The sequence below is a fragment of the Gorilla gorilla genome, chromosome 23 (assembly GCF_029281585.2).
Source record: "Gorilla gorilla gorilla isolate KB3781 chromosome 23, NHGRI_mGorGor1-v2.1_pri, whole genome shotgun sequence".
Taxonomy (NCBI): Eukaryota; Metazoa; Chordata; class Mammalia; order Primates; family Hominidae; genus Gorilla; species Gorilla gorilla.
The window spans coordinates 40990739-41010743 of record NC_086018.1 but is presented as its reverse complement, the minus strand read 5'-3'; the positions used below and the strand labels follow the sequence as shown (position 1 = coordinate 41010743).

Sequence of the window (20005 nt, the reverse complement as noted above, 5' to 3'; positions counted from 1 at the left end):
ACTGGGCATGGTGGTGTGCACCAGTGGTCGCAGCTACTTGGGAGGCTGAGGCAGGAGGATGGCTTGAGCCTAGGAGGTCAAGGCTGCAGTGAGCCATGATTGTGCCACTGCATTCCAGCCTGGGCATCAGAGTGAGACCCTGTCTCAAACAAACCAAAACAAAAACCCCAAAAAACTTGGGAGAGGCTCTGTATTTTTTTTTTTTGAGGCAGAGTCTCACTCTGTTGCCCGGGCTGGAGTGCAGTGGCGCGATATCAGCTCACTGCAAGCTCCGCCTCCCGGGTTCACGCCATTGTCCTGCCTCAGCCTCCCGAGTAGCTGGGACTACAGGCGCCCGCCACCACGCCTGGCTAATTTTTTGTATTTTTAGTAGAGACAGGGTTTCACCGTGTTAGCCAGGATGGTCTTGATCTCCTGACCTCGTGATCCGCCCGTCTCGGCCTCCCAAAGTGCTAGGATTACAGGCGTGAGCCACAGCGCCCGACAAGGCTCTGTATTTTTATAGGGCATGGAATTGCGATTTAAGCGGAACTTACCCAGATATGAAGGTGCCGAGAGCTGATGGCTGAGTTCTATCTATACAAATGGTCCAGAGGTATTGTGGGTGGCAAAGAGGTCCCTGTTGGCTCAGTCCTGGAGAACGAGGAGAGACTTCTTGGCAGTGGCTTGTCCTGGCACTGTGTGTTGGTTCTTTTTTTTTGAGATGGAGTCTCGCACTGTCGCCAGGGCTGGAGTACAGTGGTGTGATCTTGGCTCACTGCAACCTCCGCCTCCCAGGTTCAAGTGATTGTCCTGCCTCAGACTCCCAAGTAGCTGGGATTACAGGCGCATGCCACCACACCCAGCTAATTTTTTATATTTTTAGCAGAGACAGGCTTTCACTATGTTGGCCAGGCTGGTCTCAAACTCCTGACCTTGTGATCTGCCCGCCTCGGCCTCCCAGAGTGCTGGGATTCCAGGCGTGAGCCACCGTGCCTGGCTGATTCTTTTGTTTCTTTCTCAATTATTGTCATAAGGACAATGCCACAGAGCAGTCTAGAAAGTAAACAACCACTAGATTTCTTTGTGGACTCTTTTCTCATCCCTATCTATATGTAGCAGCAATTCTACAGTTTCTACCATTTTGTATCTAGCTTTTTCTTTTATTATTATTTTCTTTTATTTTACTTTTTAGAGAACTGGGTCTTGCTATGTGGCCCAGGTTGGCCTCAAACTCCTGGGCTGAAGCGATTCTCCTGCCTCAGCGTCCCAAGAAGCTGGGATTCCAGGTGCATGTCACCATGCCTGGCTCTATCTGGCTTTTTCTTTTAACGTTTTAGTTTAAGCATTTTCCCATAGTGCTGCACAGTCATCATTATTATTCTCAAGGGTTGGGCTGACCTGGGTTTCTAATCCTGGTCTGCCATTTACTCTCTTTACTCCACATCACCCCCAGCAAGTTACCTGGCTCACCCCTCACCTAGGGGTCCTCTCGCCATCCTCTCCACCTGGATGACATGAAGCAGCGCTTGGACAGTGCCTAGGACAGTGCTCAGGAAGTGCTCTCCATTTTCCTTCAAGAGTATTTCCCTCTGCAGAACGGGGCTAATACCCTATCATGCAAGGTGATTGTGAGAATTGGAAAGAATGCGTGTGCATTGCCTGGTGCCTTGCCATCCAAATATATTTTATTAGAGAGAGCAGCAACATACGCCCCCCCAACCCCCCGTTTAAACTAAGCGGGTCCACGTGGAATGACGCTTTTGGCGCAAGTCGGAGGAGCTCCTAACGACATTAGCTTCTTTGAGTCCCTTGGGAGAGGAAACTTTCTGAAAGACTGTAGGATTACCTTCCCTGAACTTCCGGTCAGGTGCGGTGCTGCCCTGCCGCGCCCTCTTACCCCTGGATGCCGACGAAACCGCAAAACTCCAGCCCCGGGAAGCGCGTCTCAACGACCACCACCCACGAGCGGCTTTGGGAGAGTAATCTGCGCCACCTTCGCAGCCCATTAAATAGGCACTCCCCCTTTGATTGACAGGAGAAGTCACCAGTGCGCGTCCTGGGGCATTCCCTCGTCCTCACGCGGGGTGAGCCGCCGCTCTACTCATCTGGCCCAATCGGGGGCGCCGGGGAGGCTGTGGGGCGGGGCTCGGTGTCCGGTAGCCAATGGACAGAGCCCAGCGGGAGCGGCGAGGGCGGTGCGGTCGCGGCTGGCGGCAGAAGCAGCCGCAGGGGTCTGGGCAGGGCTGGGCATTGCTGCCGGAGCAAAAGCGGGAGCGGGAGCCTGGCCGGAGCTGGGTCTGGAGACGCCGTGGCAGCCTGAACGGAGTGTGCGACGGATTGGGAGGTGAGTGGCCGCCGAGGTCAGGGGTCGCGGCGACGGTTGGGGCGCCGCGGGCGGGACGCGGGGGCGCTGGTCCGCGGCCGGGCCCGCGCCCCGTCAGGGCCGCCGCGCCGAGCTCCGCGCCCTGAGGGAAGCGGGTCGGGCCGCGCGGAACTTCCTGTCTCTGTGGGAGGGGGCGAGTGCTCGGGGCCCGGGGGGCGCCTGGAGAAGACATCCTGGGGAGGACGAGGGCGAGTGAGGTCGGCTCGGGGAAGGGGCGGGGGCCCATGGGGGCGGCGCTGTGGGAGCGGGGCAGTTTTCCGGGGTCCGGGGCCTGCCGGAGAGGGAAGTGCAGGAGCAGGGCCGTCGGGGGTTAAGAGCTGCTAATGGAATGGGGGAGGTGTAGACAGCTGCAGAAGGGGGAGCTGGGGCGACTTTTGGAGGGACGCGATTTGGGAGAAAGCTGGGAATCCGAGACGTGCAGAAGTTAGGCGAGGGTGCCGGAGCAACGCTGGAGGGGAGGCGTGGCTGGGACGCGCCGGTGAGAGGGCAGGGCTTAGTCCTGGGGTGGCCTGGGGGGCGACGCAGGATACACGCGGGTGCGCTGATTTGGGGCGCTTTGATGAACGGCCTCCATTTCCTTCCTTCCCACCCTCCGTGTCCCAGCTCTGTGTGTGTGTGTGTGTGTGTCTGTGTCTGAGGAGGGCGGGGGGAGCAAAGCCCTTACCGCAGCACGTCCTAGGGCTGGGGCCAAGCAGGAGAGGCCGGGGGGGTTTGCCCTTGTGACCCTCCTCGGAGTTTCCCCAGACTCACTGAATCAGAAATCCGAACTCCCTTACTCCTCTAGGGCTTTCAAGCCTGGCCAGGCATCCTGAGAGGTCCGCGATTGGAGAGGTAGTGATTACTGCTGCTGTTGAATTTCATTGATTCATTGGGTTTCGGCTCCATCAGAGAAGGTCGATTTTCTTTTCAGAAGGAGTTGGTTGGTCAGGGGAGCAAGTTGTGCTATTGCTTTGGGGCCCACACGGCTGCAGCCTTTGACGTATAACAGGACCTGGGGATGCCACTCTTGGCTTGGGTGCCTGAGGGAAGGTGGCCTTTGGCTGGGTGTGTTCACCGTTCCTGGATCCTGTCTTCTCTTTTTCCCTCCGCCTGTCCGGTGTTTTTGTGGTTAAGGGGTAGGCTGCTCAGAGTCTCCAGGGCTACTTGGTACACTGTTTACCAAATACTGCCTGGCTGTCTTGATGAAAATCAGGAAACCAGCTCAAAGAGTTTGAACCTCAGCTGCAGATGGTGAGCTCACACCTTCTTCCTTCCCTCCTTTTCGGTGCCTTCCTCTGCAGTTATTCCCGTGTGCTGAAGTTCTGTTTTAACCCTCCTGGGATTGCCAGGTTGGAGCCCAGGGCAAGGGAACCGACCAGGCGGGCAGTGTTGAATGCCAGCCCTCCTGTTCTTGCCCAAGATGTTGTCGTTCCACTTGATTCATGAGCCTGCCTGCATGCAGCCTCCTCATGGAGACATTGAAGCTGTGCCAGTGCAACTTGGATCTCTCTTGATTCACCTGGAGAACTTTCACTTGTGTGGACTTAAACTTAATTCTAGAGTTTGGTAGCCTCCTTGGTGAGGTTATGCTGGTTGAGATATGAGGCCACTACATCAAAAACATTGGTGTGTTTTTCTTTTGACAATAGTCTTAAAGCTTTAAAGAAAGTGGCCATTAGGCTGGTGATATTTATTACTTGGGAAAGTAACATAACACAGAGAAGTAGATGGGTGATTAAGTCTGCACTCTTTATCCACTTTTTGGGAGAAGAATAACAACTCATTTGAATGGAAATGGTATCCTTAGCTCGTGCTGCTTTGGGACTTGGAACTTTATCACTTTTAATCTCAAATGTGTATGAAGTTGTGATGTGATATTTAAATAATCTAGGCTGGGCGGGGTGGCTCACGCCTGGGATCCCAGCACTTTGGAAGGCTGAGGCGGGCAGATCACCTGAGGTCAGAACTTAGAGACCAGCCTAGCCAACATGGTGAAACCCCGTCTCTGCTAAAGATACAAAAATCAAGGCCGGGCGTGGTGGCTCACACCTGTAATCCCAGCACTTTGGGAGGCCGAGGCGGGCGGATCACCAGAGGTCGGGAGTTCGAGACCAGCTTGACCAACATGGAGAAACCCCATGTCTACTAAAAATACAAAATTAGCTGGGTGTGGTGGTGCTCATACCTGTAATCCCAGCTACTTGGGAGGCTGAAGAAGGAGAATTGCTTGAACCCAGGAGGCGGAGGTTGCGGTGAGCCAAGATCCGGCCGTTGCACTCCAGCCTAGGCAACAAGAGCAAAACTCCTGTTTCAAAAAAAAAAAAAAAATTAGTCTGGCATAGTGGTGCACACGTGTAATCTCAGTCTCAGCTACTTGGGAGGCTGTGGCATGATAATTGCTTGAACCCGGGAGATGGAAGTTGCAGTGCACTGAGATCACGCCACTGCACTCTAGCCTGGGTGACAGAGTGAGACTCTGTTTAAAAATAAATAAATCTAAAAGTATGCATATATTTAAAAAAAATTCTGGATTTCCACCAACATAGCATTCTGCAGGGAGATAACATCAACTTTTCCCTAATCCTGGATACCCATCCACATCTCTGATGGCCAGGCATTTCTGGAATGGGAGCAGAGGGGCATTTGTCCTTGCTTTTTTTTTTTTTTTTTTGAGAGAGAGAGTCTCTGCCCAGGTTCAAATGATTCCTCTGCCTCAGCCTCCTCAGTAGCTGGGATTACAGGCGCCTGCCACCTTGCCTGGCTAGTTTTTGTATGTATGTATGTATGTATGTATGTATGTATGTATTTATTTTGAGACAGAGTCTCGCTCTGTCACCCGGGCTGGAGGCAGTGGTGCGATCTCAGCTCACTGTAACCCCTGCCTCCCAGGTTCAAGTGATTCCCCTGCCTTAGCCTCCTGAGTAACTGGGACTACAGGCATCCACCACCACGCCTGGCTAGTTTTTGTATTTTTAATAGAGATGGGGTTTTACCATGTTGGCCAGGCTGATCTGGAACTCCTGACCTCAGGTGATCTGCCCACCTCAGCCTCCCAAAGTGCTGGGATTACAGGCGCCTGCCACCTTGCCTGGTTAGTTTTTGTATTTTTAATAGAGATGGGGTTTCACAGTGTTGGCCAGGCTGATCTGGAACTCCTGACCTCCAGTGATCTGCCCGCCTCGGCCTCGCAGATGTCCTTGCCTTTTGTTTCTTCTCTATACCTTGAAAGTCTGTGCTGTGTTAAGGGCGTCATGCTCAGGCTTACTGATTCTGAAGGGGTTATCAGTGGATGATTCCGGATGTTGTGGAATATCAAACAGATCGAAAAGTTTCTTTAATAATAGTGATGGCACCTTGTGTTTAGAGTTCGCAGTGGCATTTACCAGATGCTCTCTGGCCACCTTCATGTGAACCTCCCAGCTGACTCGGGCCTGCTTTATCTGCCATCAGATTGTAATGGCAGCTTTGTGGAGGCCGCCCTGTAGATTATGCGATTAATGACCACATTCATGTGAGCAATAGTGCTGGCTTAGTTTTTTTCCAGTTAGGTTGTTTGGAATGGTAGCTGCATACCTGAGGGCAGTGCAGCAATGCCTTAGTTACGAAGTCAGTTTGCATTCCACAGGTAGAGTCTTTCCTTATGGCCAGGGCACTGATCCCTCACATACCAGAAAGTATCATTCGTCCCTGCCCCAGACAGACTCCAGATGCGTCCCAGTGGTGGTTCTTGGGATAGTTTTGTAGGAATTTCTGCAGAATTTTAGTGTTCAGATGAGTATGCTCTGTCTGTGGACTGGAGACAGGCTTCAAAGAATTCTCAAATTATTCTGCACAATACATCATTTTTTGGTATCTCTGCAGTTCCAAAGGTAACTACTTGAGGGACAGTGGCCACCAAAGAGCACAAGTTTTGACATTTTGATGAAAAGCACACATAAAACAAATAAAAACCACCTTTCCTTAAGTTACCTATTGAATTGTGCTTATTCCCATAAATGCATGTTCATCTGTTTGCTTAATAAAACTTAAAGCACCATAGAGTCTTTCTTGTTTCCTAGAATAAGGTCTTTTTTCTTTTCCTTTCTTGTCTTTTTTTTTTTTCTTTTTTTGTTGAGACGGAGTCTCGCTTTGTTGCCCAGGCTGGAAGTGCACTGTGGCGTGATCTTGGCTCACTGCAGGCTCCGCCTCCCGGGTTCATGCCATTCTTCTCCCTCAGCCTCCCAAGTAGCTGGGACTACAGGCGCCCGCCGCCACACTTGGCTAATGTTTTGTATTTTTAGTAGAGACGGGGTTTCACCATGTTAGCCAGGATGGTCTTGATCTCCTGACCTTCGTGATCTGCCCGCCTCTGCCTCCCAAAGTGCTGGGATTACAGGTGTGAGCCACCGTGCCCGGCCGGTCTTTTTTATTTTCAATTAAAAAAAAAATATATATATATATGTATATATATGTATTTTTAAACAGAGTTGGGATTCCGCCATGTTTGCCAGGCTGGTCTCAAACCCCTGGCCTCAAGTGATCCTCCCATCTCGGGTTCCCAAAGTGCTAGGATTACAGGTGTGAGCTACCGCACCCAGCCTATTTTCAATCCTAAAAAAATCATTTGCATGTTTCTTGATTTTAGGCACTGAACTAGACGGAGATGAGAATATAGAAATAATAAAATGGGGCTGGGCGCTGTGGCTCACGCCTGTAATCCCAGCACTATGGGAAGTAAAGGAGCAGATCACTTCAGGTCAGGAGTTCGAGACCAGCCTGGCCAACATGGTGAAACCCCGTCTCTGCTAAAAATACAAAAATTAGTCGGGTATGGTGGCGTGCGCCTATAATCCCAGCTACTCGGGAGGCTGAGGCAGGAGAATCACTAGAACCCGGGAGGCAGAGGCTGCAGTGAGCCGAGATTGTGCCACTGCACTCCAGCCTTGGGTGACAGAGCAAGACTCTGTCTCAAAAAAAAAAAAAAAATTAGAAAAAATAAAATGATGTCTCAACTATCAAAGACCTCGCAAGAAGCCTTAAAAATGATAAATAAGGCTAGAGATTTTGCTGTACCTTTGGAAAGTGCATGTGTGGTGGTTTATAGTACATATTCTGTGGCCAGATAAAATTTATATGATTATTTTTCCTCCCAAGAATATGAGATGACAGAGGGGGAGGAGCGTGGATGGAGACTAGGAGCCTTGGGCTCTTGTCCAGCCTTTCCCTGACCAACCCTGAGGTCTGGGACAATCAGCACAGAACTCCAGGTCTCAGTTTTCATATTTGTAAAATGAAGGACTTAGAGGACCTTCACCTTTTGCAAATCTGATAGCAACTGTGACCCCTTCCCACGAAGAGGGACAGCTTCATAGGCCTGGACCCAGATTAAGAACTGGATTATTCCATCTCTAAGCTCCCTCTCACCTATGATATTCTGTAATCCTATTTTCCTGGTCATCTTTGAGCTAATAATAATGATTACTTGTATTTATAGAAGATGCACATTCCAAAGCACTTTCATCTCTCATTCTTTTGTCCTCAAAACATTTCTGAGTGGTACAGGTGACAATAGATATTCCTTCCTGTGATGAAGAAAGTGGGCCAGGCTTGGTCAGCATGTTGATGGAGCAAACAGCCGGAGGCCGTCCTGGGACCAGAACTGGGGCTCCTGGTTGCCATCCTGGGGCTTTTCCATTAGGCTTTGCTTCCTTGGTGGTTGTCATTATGAGTTATGTTTGGCAGTTCAAATATCCCAGAATGTGTCACTCATAGAGGAAACTATTTGTTCATCTGCCGGAAAGGACTGTTTTTCTCTCTGAATTTGGATCACTAAACACCTTTCTGTATGTGAAAAGGCTACTTATTTGTTTTCGTTATTTTTTCTTGCCACATTTTTCATAGGGACAGTTTGTAGGGCTTGAGTGTTTTGAGCAGACTTATTTAATGCTTATTGATGAAAGAGTACATTAAAATGACTACTTCTCAGTTGCTTAGCACTTGAGAAAGTTGTGAAATAAATGTTAAGTAAAAATTCCAAATGTCTGACTTGTCCTATCCAAGTATGTCCTCACAGATGAGATGCTTTCTGCAGTCTAGGAGGCCCCTCCCTGGGCCCAGAGCCGCTGGGTGGGTTTGAAAGTTGGGTGTGGATTGTGCCAGTGGCCAGGACTGTCCAACAGTGGCTTCTTGTGGCCTTCTGGCTAGATTCCTAACATTTTATGGACTAATTTTTTTGGTTTATTGAAAGAGTACACATTCTCAGCTATATAAAGAGCTCATATATGTAAAAGAACACTGAACTTAGGCCGGGCGTGGTGGCTCACGCCTGTAATTCCAGCACTTTGGGAAGCCGAGGTGGGCAGATCACAAGGTCAGGAGTTTGAGACCAGCCTGGCCAATATGGTGAAACCCCATCTCTACTAAAAATACAAAAACTAGCTGGTCGTGGTGGTGCGTGCCTGTAATGCCAGCTACTGGGGAGGCTGAGGCAGGCGAATGGCTTGAACCCAGGAGGCGGAGGTTGCAGTGAGCCGAGATTGTGCCACTGCACTCCAGCCTGGGCGACAGTGAGACTCTGTCTCAAAAAAAAAAAGAAGACCACTGAATTTTAGAGCCTCACAGATGTTAGGTGGCTTATTTCTGATGAAAATAATCATAATAAAGATGTTTTTTATTTTTATTTTTTAAAAGAATACTTCTGATGTATTTCTGAAAGCTGTTTTGAATACTCAGACATGGAAGCTGATAGTACTGCACACAGCAGGCATCACTCAATGTGGAGTGTGTGTGGAGAATCCACCTGTCTTCCTGTTATATCATGTGTGATGTGACTATTGATAGAGTTGCAGCCAGCTGGGGCACTTCATTAAGCTGCCCGTGGAAGTACCTGCTTTTTATTTTCATTTCACTCCCTGGACTGAGAGTGTTTGGAGGATATCTCAGTGGCTCTTGTGGAGGGAACATCTGTGGGTGGAAGGCAACAGTCAGGGTAGGTCAGAGGGAGTGGTCCTGGCCACTGCGTGTCTGGTGCCCCTGGCTCTGCCTGCAGCTCTGGAATCCTGAGATAAAGATGATGGCTGCTCTGTAAAGGCAGCTCAGTATAGGCAGCAGGCCTGGAAACTTCTCGTTTCATTGTGGCCGTACCAGATAGTAGTGTGTACAAAGTACTGCACGACAGAGGAGGGTGGGTCTGACTGTCTCAGGACACTGCAGAGAGCTGACCTTCAGGGAAGTGACTTGGGAGGGATTGTGCCAGAGCCACAGGTGCTCTCCAGGTGGGGCTGACGTGAAGGACCATTCTGGGCAGAGCTACAGAGCTCTGAAGAACAAGGAGTGGCTGGGAGAGAGGGCTCACGCCTGTAATCCCAACACTTTGGGAAGCTGAGGTGGGCGGATCACTTGAGGCCAGGAGTTTGAGACCAGCCTGGCCAACATAGCAAAACCCTGTCTCTACTAAAAGTACAAAAATTAGCTGAGCGTGGTGGTTTGTGACTGTGAACCCAGGTACTCGGGAGGCTGAGGCAGGAGAATCGCTTGAACCTGGGGGCAGAGATTGCAGTGAGCCAAGATAGTGCCACTTCATTCCAGCCTGGGTGACAGAGCGAGACTGTCTCAAAAAAAAAAAAAAAAAAAAAAGAAAAGAAAAGAACAAGGGGTGTGTGTGAGGGGGCTGTTGGGGGCAGGGAAGGCTCCAGGTTATGACCTGCCTTATATTCTCCTGGAGGACAGTTCACTGGGGAGCAGTTTCTGGGTATTTAAAATACTGGGATGAAGATCTTCAGAGAAGCAAGATGTCAGTTGAGAAGTCAGGGATGCAGATGGGGGAGGGGTGATTCAGGTGACTCAGTTTCACAAAGGTCACCTCTGTCTCTGGGAGTCTCAAGGATTGCCATCTGTGTTCCTAGGAAGCAGTGGCTCCACTCTAATGAGAAGGGCTTTTCCAGTGGGAATGGCGTCAGCCTTGACTCATTCTCTTAACCTGCATTTACTTGTTTGGTTGAGAATGCAGTAGCTGTGTGGGTTCTGCTTCTCTTTCTTTTTTCTTTTTTGAGACGGAATTTTGCTCTTGTCGGCCAGGCTGGAGTACAATGGTGCGATTTCGGCTCACTGCAACCTCCACCTCCCGGGTTCCAGTGAGTCTCCTGCCTCAGCCTCCCAAGTAGCTGGGATTATAGGCATGCACCATCATGCCGGGCTAATTTTTGTATTTTTGGTAGAGATGGGGTTTTACCATGTTGGCCAGGCTGGTCTCAAACTCCTGACCTCAAATCGCCCGCCTGCCTCTGCCTCCCAAAGTGCTGGGATTTCAGGCATGAGCCACCGTGCCTGGCTGTTTCTCTTTCCATATGGTTTATGCTTACAGATCCTTGAGGTTAATATGTCACTTTCACTGTTAGTTCCTGCAGAAGAAAGGTAATTTTGCAATAAGGTTTTGGAGGTTAGGAACATGGTTTTGGAGTCATACAGCCCTTGGGTGTGGGTTCGAGCTCCATCACTAGGTGACTGTGTGGCTTTTGGTCAAATGCTTCAATGTCTCCAAAACTTGAGTGTCTTAGTCAGTTGGGCCTGCTATAACAAAGATGCAGTGGCTTGTAAACAACAGAAATTTCCTTCTTACAGTTCTGTAGGCTGCAAGTCTGAGATCAGGGTACCAGCATGGTTGGGTTCTGAGGAGGGTCCTTTTTCATGTTGCGGATTGCTGACTTCTTATAGCTTCACATGGCAGAAAGAAGGCGAGAGAGCTCTCAGGTACTTTTTATAAAGGCACGAGTGGCTGAGTGCAGTGGCTTATGCCTGTAATCTCAACACTTTTGGAGGCTGAGGCAGGAGGATCACTTGATGCCAGGAGTTCATGGCCAGCCTGGGTAACATAGTGAGACCCTATCTCAACAAAAACTAAAAAAAAAAAATTGTAAGGACACTAGTCCCATTCATGAGGGCCCTGCCTAATTAGCTTCCAAAGGCCCTACTTCCTAATGCCATCAAACTGAGGGGTAGAATTTCAGCATATGAATTTTGAGGGGATCCATACATGCAGTCCTTTGCACCAGGATACTGAGAGCCCTTCCTCATAGGATTTTGGCGGGGCAGCATGAGGTGATGGACCCCAGGATCCCAGCATGTGTGCCTGGTCACAGTGCTCAGTCACTCTCCTATCACTCTACGTAAGTGAATTTGCCAGCAAACTATACCTTTAAAGTGCCCAAAGTGATTTTATCCAGTTCTATTTAAAAATCCTTCCAGAACTTTTTGGACCTTTCCTTGGTGACTCGGGGTCACGGGTGTAGTCGCGGGTCATTGGTGTGGGTGAGGCCTCCTGCCCTGGCCCTGCATGGACTCCCCTCATATCCTGGCACTTACAGGGCCTGTCTTTCTCCCCACCACCTTTTGTAAGCTGCTGTTGGCACCTGGCCCTTTTGTTGGGTTAGGGGCCTGATGATGGTCATATCCTCCCTGGGTTTTGAGGGCAGCCTTGCCATGCAGAGAGGCCTTGCTCTCTTCTGGGTTGGTAATTCTCTGCCTGAGTTTAATGTGATGGATTCTAGAAAGCCTGACCCTGGGGTGAAGGGATGTTGCTTGACTACACGTAGTGACTCAGGATTGGAAGGGAGTACTGGTAATGATAGCTTATCCCTAGGTGATGGGAAATAGGACTTAGAAAGCAAATGATAAACGTGTGAGCACTGCTCACCTGTGTGAAATTGTATTAAGATAACATGCAGCAGTGATAGTTAAGGCTTTAGAATTATAGGAAGTTTCTCCTTGTTTTCCACACAGTACCATTGCCCTTTTACTTTTAGATTAATGTTTAAGTAATAACTTTGTAATTAAAATAAGTATAAATAAAAAGAGCTTGGTTGTCTAGGCATTTGCATTTTACCAAGAAGCTTTCCATAGCCCTCATTTTGTTTTCAGGACAGCCTTGTTGATTTGTTTCCCTTTTCATCGTTTAGAGGAGAAAGAGAGTCAGAGCTAAAGGGGTCAGTGGTTTTGCCTGAGGCCACCTGCCAGGACCCCATATGGGCCTCTGAGCCCAAGCCCAGAGCTCCCAGGGAGGCCTGTGACGGGGCCTCTGCCTGGACCTGCAGGGTGGTCTTTAGATAGGATCAACTGTGTATTTTGAAGTTTCCTATTGAATGAAATGAAATCTTCTTAATGTAAACTGATACCCAAACCGTAGTTTGTGAACATTTTCATATTTTAAACTGCATTTGTCTTTCATTATATTAAATTATGTTGTCGCCAACCGAGCGTGCCAAGATCATGAATTGTGGTCTTCAGAGGAACCACAGAGCAGGCAGTGCTCCCTGTACAGACCTCCAAGCCCGCTATTAGTGGGTTCTGTAGCTGTCTGATTGGCTGGAGCTGGCTGCCTGCTCGCCACTTAGCTCGCACGTGGTGATGCTTTAATTAAGCAATTGCGACCTTTGCTCCTGCAAATGTGTCATCAGATAAGGAGACTGGGCATGTGCCACCAAGGAGGCTGTGCGTGGAGTGTGCAGAGTCAGTGGTGAGGGGCTGTCTGCACAGGCCCCCGTGTTCTGAAGTTTCTGAGGGACCATTCAAGAAGCTTTACATTCCTGCCCATTTAATTCTTGCAGCCAGATAGTGTTCTCTCCACTTGATGTATCAGTAAACCTAAGCTCAGAGAGATTAAGTGGCCTTCAGAGGGTCACCATCAGAGCTGGTGCTCTGCCTGCCGAAGCCCACACTCATTTCACCTCCTCTGGCTGGCTGGAATAAGTAAGTTGTGAATCACTCTCAGATGTGAACATCTTTAAAAGATAATTAATCTTTCTCCCCCACCTCTGAGAAACATAGATATGAGGGAGATTATGTGTGTCCTTTGCTTAAGACGGGGTCTATGTCTGTAACTAACTTGGTTTCAATAATCTGAAAGTTTACAACCATTTACACAGCAGGGAGATAAGGGCACAAAAGGGAGAGCTGCTGGGGTGCAGTCAAGGCCGTGGGTGACTCGCTGGTACACCCACCCCATGATGCATCCCACGTGGGACAGGAGGAAGATTCCAGAGGCCCTGGCTTAGGAGTGCGTCATCTTTGGCAGATGCATTTTAAAAGGCATCTTATGCTGTTAAAGAGCAGGTAGACAAGGGAGAAGAAATTGTGTTTCTGTAGAGCACTGCACTTTGTAAAATTGCGAAAGGTCTTCACATTTCGTCAACGTTGTGATATCACATAAGAGCATTTGCTCAGGTATATTAGAGCAGATATTTGTGTTGTTTTTTTATTTTGAGACGGAGTCTTGCTCTGTCGCCCAGGCTGGAGTGCAGTGGCGCGATCTCGGCTCACTGCAAGCTCCGCCTCCTGGGTTCACACCATTCTCCTGCCTCAGCCTCCCAAGTAGCTGGGACTACAGGTGCCCGCCACCATGCCCGGCTAATTTTTTGTATTTTTAGTAGAGACGGGGTTTCACCGTGTTAGCCAGGATGGTCTCTATCTCCTGACATGATCCGCCTGCCTTGGCCTCCCGAAGTGCTGGGATTACAGGCGTGAGCCACCGCGCCCAGCCGATATTTGTTTTTATGCTTGGGATAATCATCACTTTTGTGTCAAATGACTTCTTTTTTGCTTTCTTTAAATCTTTTAAAAATTGAAGGTTCAACATAGAAAACAATGTTCTGAGTAAAAAACTCTCTTTGTAGTTTACCTTCCACGCACAAAGCAGTTTTTGTGTATCTTGATCAAGTAACCTATTCCCTGCCAACTTTGTACCAAGCTTCAGAAGAGGCAAGAGAGGTCCGTTGTCTCTGTCCTGCCTCAAGGCAACACTTCGAGGTTGTTAGTTTGAATGTGAGGAAGCTGTAGGTAGTGAGATCAGGTGCCTAGTTCAAGGCCATCCAGTTTGTAGATGGGAGAGATCTGAAGCTTGAACTGACCTCACTGTTTCCTTTTCAATAACCGACATTGTTATAATTGTATTATTCAGATTCACTTAAATATTTTCTCAAGTATTTTCCATGTTTTACCTTCATCTTCAAAAAGATTATTAATGGTTATATTATCCTGTTGACGTAATGAGATTAAAACATTCCCTAGTGCTGGACATTTTAGGTTATTTCCACTTTTTTGCTAATGTAGATGAATTTGCAGTTTATAATTTCATCCTTTTTCATCTGTGTAATTAGTTCCTGGGGATAAATTCCAGAGAATAGAAGTATTGTATTAAAGGGTATGAACACCTTAAGAGTGTTTTGAAAGCCTGTCTTGCTGCTTGTAAGTGTATTTTTCTGATTTTTTGGGTGAAAAAATGGGGATTCTTTCTCTTTAAAGTGCCTGCCTTGGCCTTTAGAACTTCCAAGTATCTGTGAGATAAGAAAGTTCTGTGAGGGTTTCTTAAATGAGTCACATTTCCTTCCTAAGTTTCTGGATATCATTTTACTTGAAGTGGTTGCCTTACTTTGATGAGCAAGGAACGCTGTTTTAGAAAATCCTTACTGCTCGATGATTAATCCTTGGAGCTAACGCTCCACATTCCCAAGGTTGTGAGTGCTTCTGGTCACACTCCTGCATCAGCTCAGCCATCGTGGTAGGCATCTCACAGAGCTTCTCCAGCTTTCTTTTCCTCACTTAGGGGATGCATATTGGAAAGACTCTGCAGGGTTCTTTCTGCCAGGCAGCCTGGGGGTCGTGTGGTCCTTTAGAGTTCATCTCTAGCTTCTAGATGCTGCTCTCATGGGGGTTCCTGGCTCTGTTCATCTCCAGAGACAAGCATCTCAAAGGGAACATGGGAAGTTTATAGCACTGGTGCTTGCTCGCCTTGTTTGCTTGTTTGTTTTTCTGTTCTGGTCTGCTGTGGAACTTGTCACCATGTCCCCTCCCCATGGACTGACTTTCCTACCCTCCACTGTCCCTTAGGTATTCACTCTCAGACTGAGCGGTGTCCTGTTTTCCTGGTGGCTCATTTGCCAGGGTCTGCAAAGGACAAGGTGCTTAGCAGGGACAGAGAGGGGCTCCAGGTGGGGAGCAGTGGTCGGGCCAGCCGACCTTAGTGCTTACCCCTGGGTCCCCTCCCTAGAATTCCTGCGATGCCTCCACCGTGTCTACCCTCTCCCCACAGGGGCTGTTTCCCTTTTAGTTCTCTTGCCTTACTGTGGGCAAAGGCTTACTTTTCTTGGTTCCTCTTATCCCAGCTAAGAAAAGCTGATGTTCACAACAAAATGAAGAGACTTGGCTACACAGGAAGGTAGACATAAGAGGAAACAGTCACAAACAGCACAGGCATACAAGTATCTTGCTTCCCAAGTACAGGCAGGTTTTTGTGCCCACACTTCAGGGCTCGTCTGACTGCACTGGCTCTGCCAGGCGCTGCCCAGCTTCCTGCTTCCCCTCCCAGTCCTGCTTCTTCTGTCAGTAAAACAAAATTTTAGAGTGATGCTTCAGGGGCTGCATTTTTATCACAAGTGTGGAAATTGTATTTTGCCCTGGTTTCTACAGATGCCTAAACATGTCTAGGTTGCTGTTGCCTTGGCAACTGGCTGAGCTGTTGGTTGTGTGTGTGGTGAAGGTTCTGGCAGGGGCTGGATGGAAGCCCCAGGTCATCCTTAGAGCTTTTCAGCTAAGCTGGCGGTTACTTCCAACCCAGAGCCATATGCTCTTAGCTCCCCTTTGTCGTTTGGAGCTTCCCATTTTATTTCCCTGAGAAATCCCTGCTCAGCTGCCCTAGACTTGGGTGGGTGGTATGGCATGGCATGGCATGCACTGATAGGGCTGATTTATTTCGAGACTGGATTTTTGGTAACACAAGACGTGATTCCTTAGCAGCCCTTGGCCTAAGTTTTATTTGAGGTCGGACAGGGCCCAAGGGCTGCTTGTGCTCTCCTTTCAAGTGCCTTCTGCTTTTTAGGCCTGGGGTGCTTGTTGGGGCCCAGAGCTGGGCCTTGCCTGAGAGTCCCGCAAAAGCAGGGCCTTCCAGTACTCCAGAGGGGTACTCCTGACCACCTGTAAGCCATGGGAAGAAAGTCAATGTGATTGGATCACGGCAGTGCCACACAGTATGTCTCCTTTTATGAAGACTGAGTGAAAGGATATAATCAATTCCAGTTTTATCCTTTGTTATTTTCTTTAATGCTTCTTGTATTTCCTTTTGGATTTATTTCTTTTCTTCTTAGTCTTGCAAATGTGAGTCTGAAGTTGCTGATGTGGGGGTTGGGGCTGACTCATCACCTCCCCTTATAGCTCAGACAAGTCACCTTCCTTAAAGTTTTTTGGGTGTACGCTCATTTCCAGAATTGCTATTTTGGACCCATGCTTTTCTCTCTGCTGCCTCTACTAGGAACTTGCAGGTTCACAAAATTTAGAAATAGTTTAACATAACATGAGCTCTTACTAGTAAGTAAAGAGGTGAGTAGAGAGAGAAACCTCCTCCAATCCTCCAAACCCTCCAAAAGCCTCATGTTAGCAGTGTGATTGGTGGAGGTGGAGACAAACTCAGTCCATTGGGAACTCATGGGGTTACCAGGTGGGAGAGGGGAGTTCTCTCCTTGGGGTAGAGTTGGCAAATTACCAGTCCCCACAAAGGCTGCAAAGCCCTGCTCCTCACTCCCTGTGCATCCTGCTGTCCAGGATGGCTGGCTTTTGGGGTCCTGACCTGGAACCTGGGTTGCTTTTCTCCATAGGAGGGCCTCTGTCTGGAGCAGAGGTTCAGGGAGAAGCCTCTGGCATGTTTTGGTCTTGGGCTGGCCCCGTCCATTGGGGCTACAAGTGCCTGCAGTGAGCTGTTATTAGTAAGGAGCTCCGCAACCAGATTGCCTGGGCTTGAATCCCAGCTCTGAGATTGGTTGTGATACCTACCTCACCTTTGAAATGGGTATCATGATAGGATTGTTGTGCAGATGGGATGCGTGAATGTGTGCCCTGCACTTGTGATGGCATTGCCCTTAGAGAACTCCATTGTAGCACAGCCATCGGTGCCTCTGAGCCTGCCAACCATCTTGCCTTGGGACTCTTTGATTCCCACTTTACAGTTGAGGAAATAGGCTCAGAGAAGCTTAATATATCTTCACATCTGGGTCTGTCTCAGGGTTCTCTCTTCAAAGCACTGGTGGTCCCCCACAGTGGCCCTGTCTCCCCAGCAAGTTAGGGAGTGACTGCCAGGGGACTGCTCCATCAGTCCTGTGCCCACCAGGCATAGTCTGTAGACAGCATTTTTTTTTTTTTTTGAGACGTAGTTTCATTCTTGTTGCCCAGGCTGGAGTGCAATGGCATGATCTTGTCTCACGGCAACCTCCGCGTCCCGGGTTCAAGCGATTCTCTTCTACAGCCTCCCGAGTAGCTGGGATTACAGGCATGTACCACCACGCTGGGCTAATTTTGTGTTTTTAGTAGAGACAGGGTTTCTCCATCTTGGTCAGGCTGGTCTTGAATTCCCAACCTCAGGTGATCCACTGGCCTTGGCCTCCCAAAGTGCTGGGATTAGAGGCATGAGCCACCACGCCTGGCCTGTAGACAGATTTTTTAATGCCTCCATACACACACATACACACACACATTAGACATTTATATGTTACTGAAATGGCAGAGTTCCCTGGACCCCTTCGAGGTACTTGGGACAGGGGTGTGGCTGGTTTGCTTAAACCACTTACAGGACGGGGAGCATGCAGGTGAGCAAGTACAGGGGCCGAGGCGAGCACTTTTGGGCTCCGGCCCCACAGCAGTGTCTAGGGTTGTTACAATGCTCTTTTAGCCCTCCTGTCCGAGGACGGCTGAAGTGTTAAATGGCTTAAGAGTCAGTGTGACAGCCTTTTTGGGTTCAGCATCCCGAATTGTCTGGCATCCAGGAAGAATCAGGTCACATGGACTTGAAGGATGGTGAATGCGGGATTTTATTGAGTGATGGAGGTGGCTCTCAGCAGGATGGGGAGCTGGAGATGGGATGGAGTGGGAAGGTGATCTTTTCCTGGAGTTTGGCCATTCTGCAGCCGATCTCCTCTTCAACTGCCCCCAGCTCAACTCCTCTCGACTTCCTCTCTTCTCTCCTCTGCCACTCTTCTGCTCCTGGAGTCTGGGGTTTGGGGTTTTGTATGGGCACAGGATGATAGGGGGACATGGTGGGCTGAAAGGCAACATTTGGGTGCGAAAACAGGAATGCTTGTTCTCATTTAGGGCCTTGGGTCCAGGCTTGAGGGTGGGGCTCTCACCAGGGACCCTGCCCTTCTGCCTCCTGTTTGTATCATTACTATATATAAATGATGCTGTGATTATGATTAACAAAATACCAGTTTACTTTAAAACTTGAATTTACAGTAGCCTTTTGTCATCTGGAGTTTCTGAATCATTGAATGTGAAAAATACTATTATTTAGGGATCTAGCAACCTTATTGATATTTAAAAGGCTTAAGTTCAGAAAAAGTTTATTGTTGCCCTTTTCTTGCTTTGTGTTTTGGTGTCTGCCCTTCTGTCTGTCTGGCATCTGTGCGAGTCATGCGTCAGGGCATGTTGGGGAGATGGAGGCCAGTGTGGCTGGGTTGAGTTATAAACTGGAAGCAAGGTTGGGAGCCCAGAATCCAAACCAGGTTCAGACTGGGAGAATATCTGAAATCCCTGCAGCAGCAAAGAAGGTTCCTATATCCACGGTCCCTGAAGGAATTTTGCTGGGTCCCCAGGTTCTCTGGGAGCATTGATGTGTCTCACTGTCATGGTACCAAAGACTTTCTGTTTTTATTCATCAACTTCCTGTATTTCCTTCTGCTCCCTCCTTAACCTGGGGTTGGCTCTAGCTTCAAAGTTAATTCTCAAATCCAAACCTCAGACTTAAAGTCTGGTAACTGCCCTTGGATATGTTTGGGGCTGGCTCCTGAGAAACCTCTTTTCCAGGAAAGCTCTGGCCTGTTAGATTTTGCTCTGTAATTTTACTGCCTTGCTCACCTAACGGTGGTCATTGGTGTTCTGAGACACATAGGTGGAACTCAGCAATGTTTCTTCACTTGTATTTTTGTTTGTTTGTTTTTTGAGACAGAGTCTTGCCCTGTCGCCCAGGCTGGGGTGCAGTGGTGTGATCTCAGCTCACTGCATCCTCCACCTCACGGGTTCAGATGATTCTCCTGCCTCACTCTGCCTCCCGAGTGAAGTAATAGCTGGGACCACAGGCATGCGCCACCATGCCTGGCTAATTTTTGTTGACCTGTATTTGGATCTTACATTTACATGAGAATTTCATGCAAATAGATTCTTTCCCCCTAGAAATGGACTCAGACATTTTTGCATGCAATTCAATGTATTCATAAATCCCCGTTCATTTTTATTTATTTATTTATTATTTATTGTTTTTTTTTTTGAGACGGAGTCTCGCTGTCGCCCAGGCTGGAGTGCAGTGGTGCCATCTCAGCTCACTGCAACCTCTGCCTCCCGGGTTCAAGCGATTCTCCTGCCTCAGCCTCCCAGGTAGCTGGGACTACAGGCGCCTGCCACCACGCCTGGCTAATTTTTTCTATTTTTAGTAGAGACGGGGTTTTACCATGTTAGCCAGGATGGTCTCAATCTCCTGACCTTGTGATCCGCCCCCCTCTGCCTCCCAAAGTCCTGGGATTACAGGTGTGAGCCACTGTGCCTGGCTAAATCCCCATTTATGTATTCAGCAAATTTTTGAACGCCTGCCATGTGCTAGGCATGGTTTTAGGCACTGGAGTTACAACAGGAACAACGTAGTCCATGATCTTACAT

The 20005-nt window shown here is 48.7% G+C and overlaps 1 protein-coding gene across 3 annotated transcripts in view; it reads left to right on the top strand.

The window, feature by feature from the left end:
- The first annotated feature begins 2158 nt into the window (after nucleotides 1-2158).
- The window catches only part of PACSIN2 (protein kinase C and casein kinase substrate in neurons 2), a 142676-nt gene continuing 124829 nt past the window's right edge, over nucleotides 2159-20005 (top strand). Inside the window, exon 1 of one of the 3 annotated variants that reach the window (XM_019018504.4) lies at nucleotides 2159-2326. The gene's annotated coding sequence lies outside the window, so the exon portion shown is untranslated. The remainder of the gene's footprint in view (nucleotides 2327-20005) is intronic. The other 2 variants (XM_004063594.5, XM_063704848.1) reach the window with 2 other exon arrangements.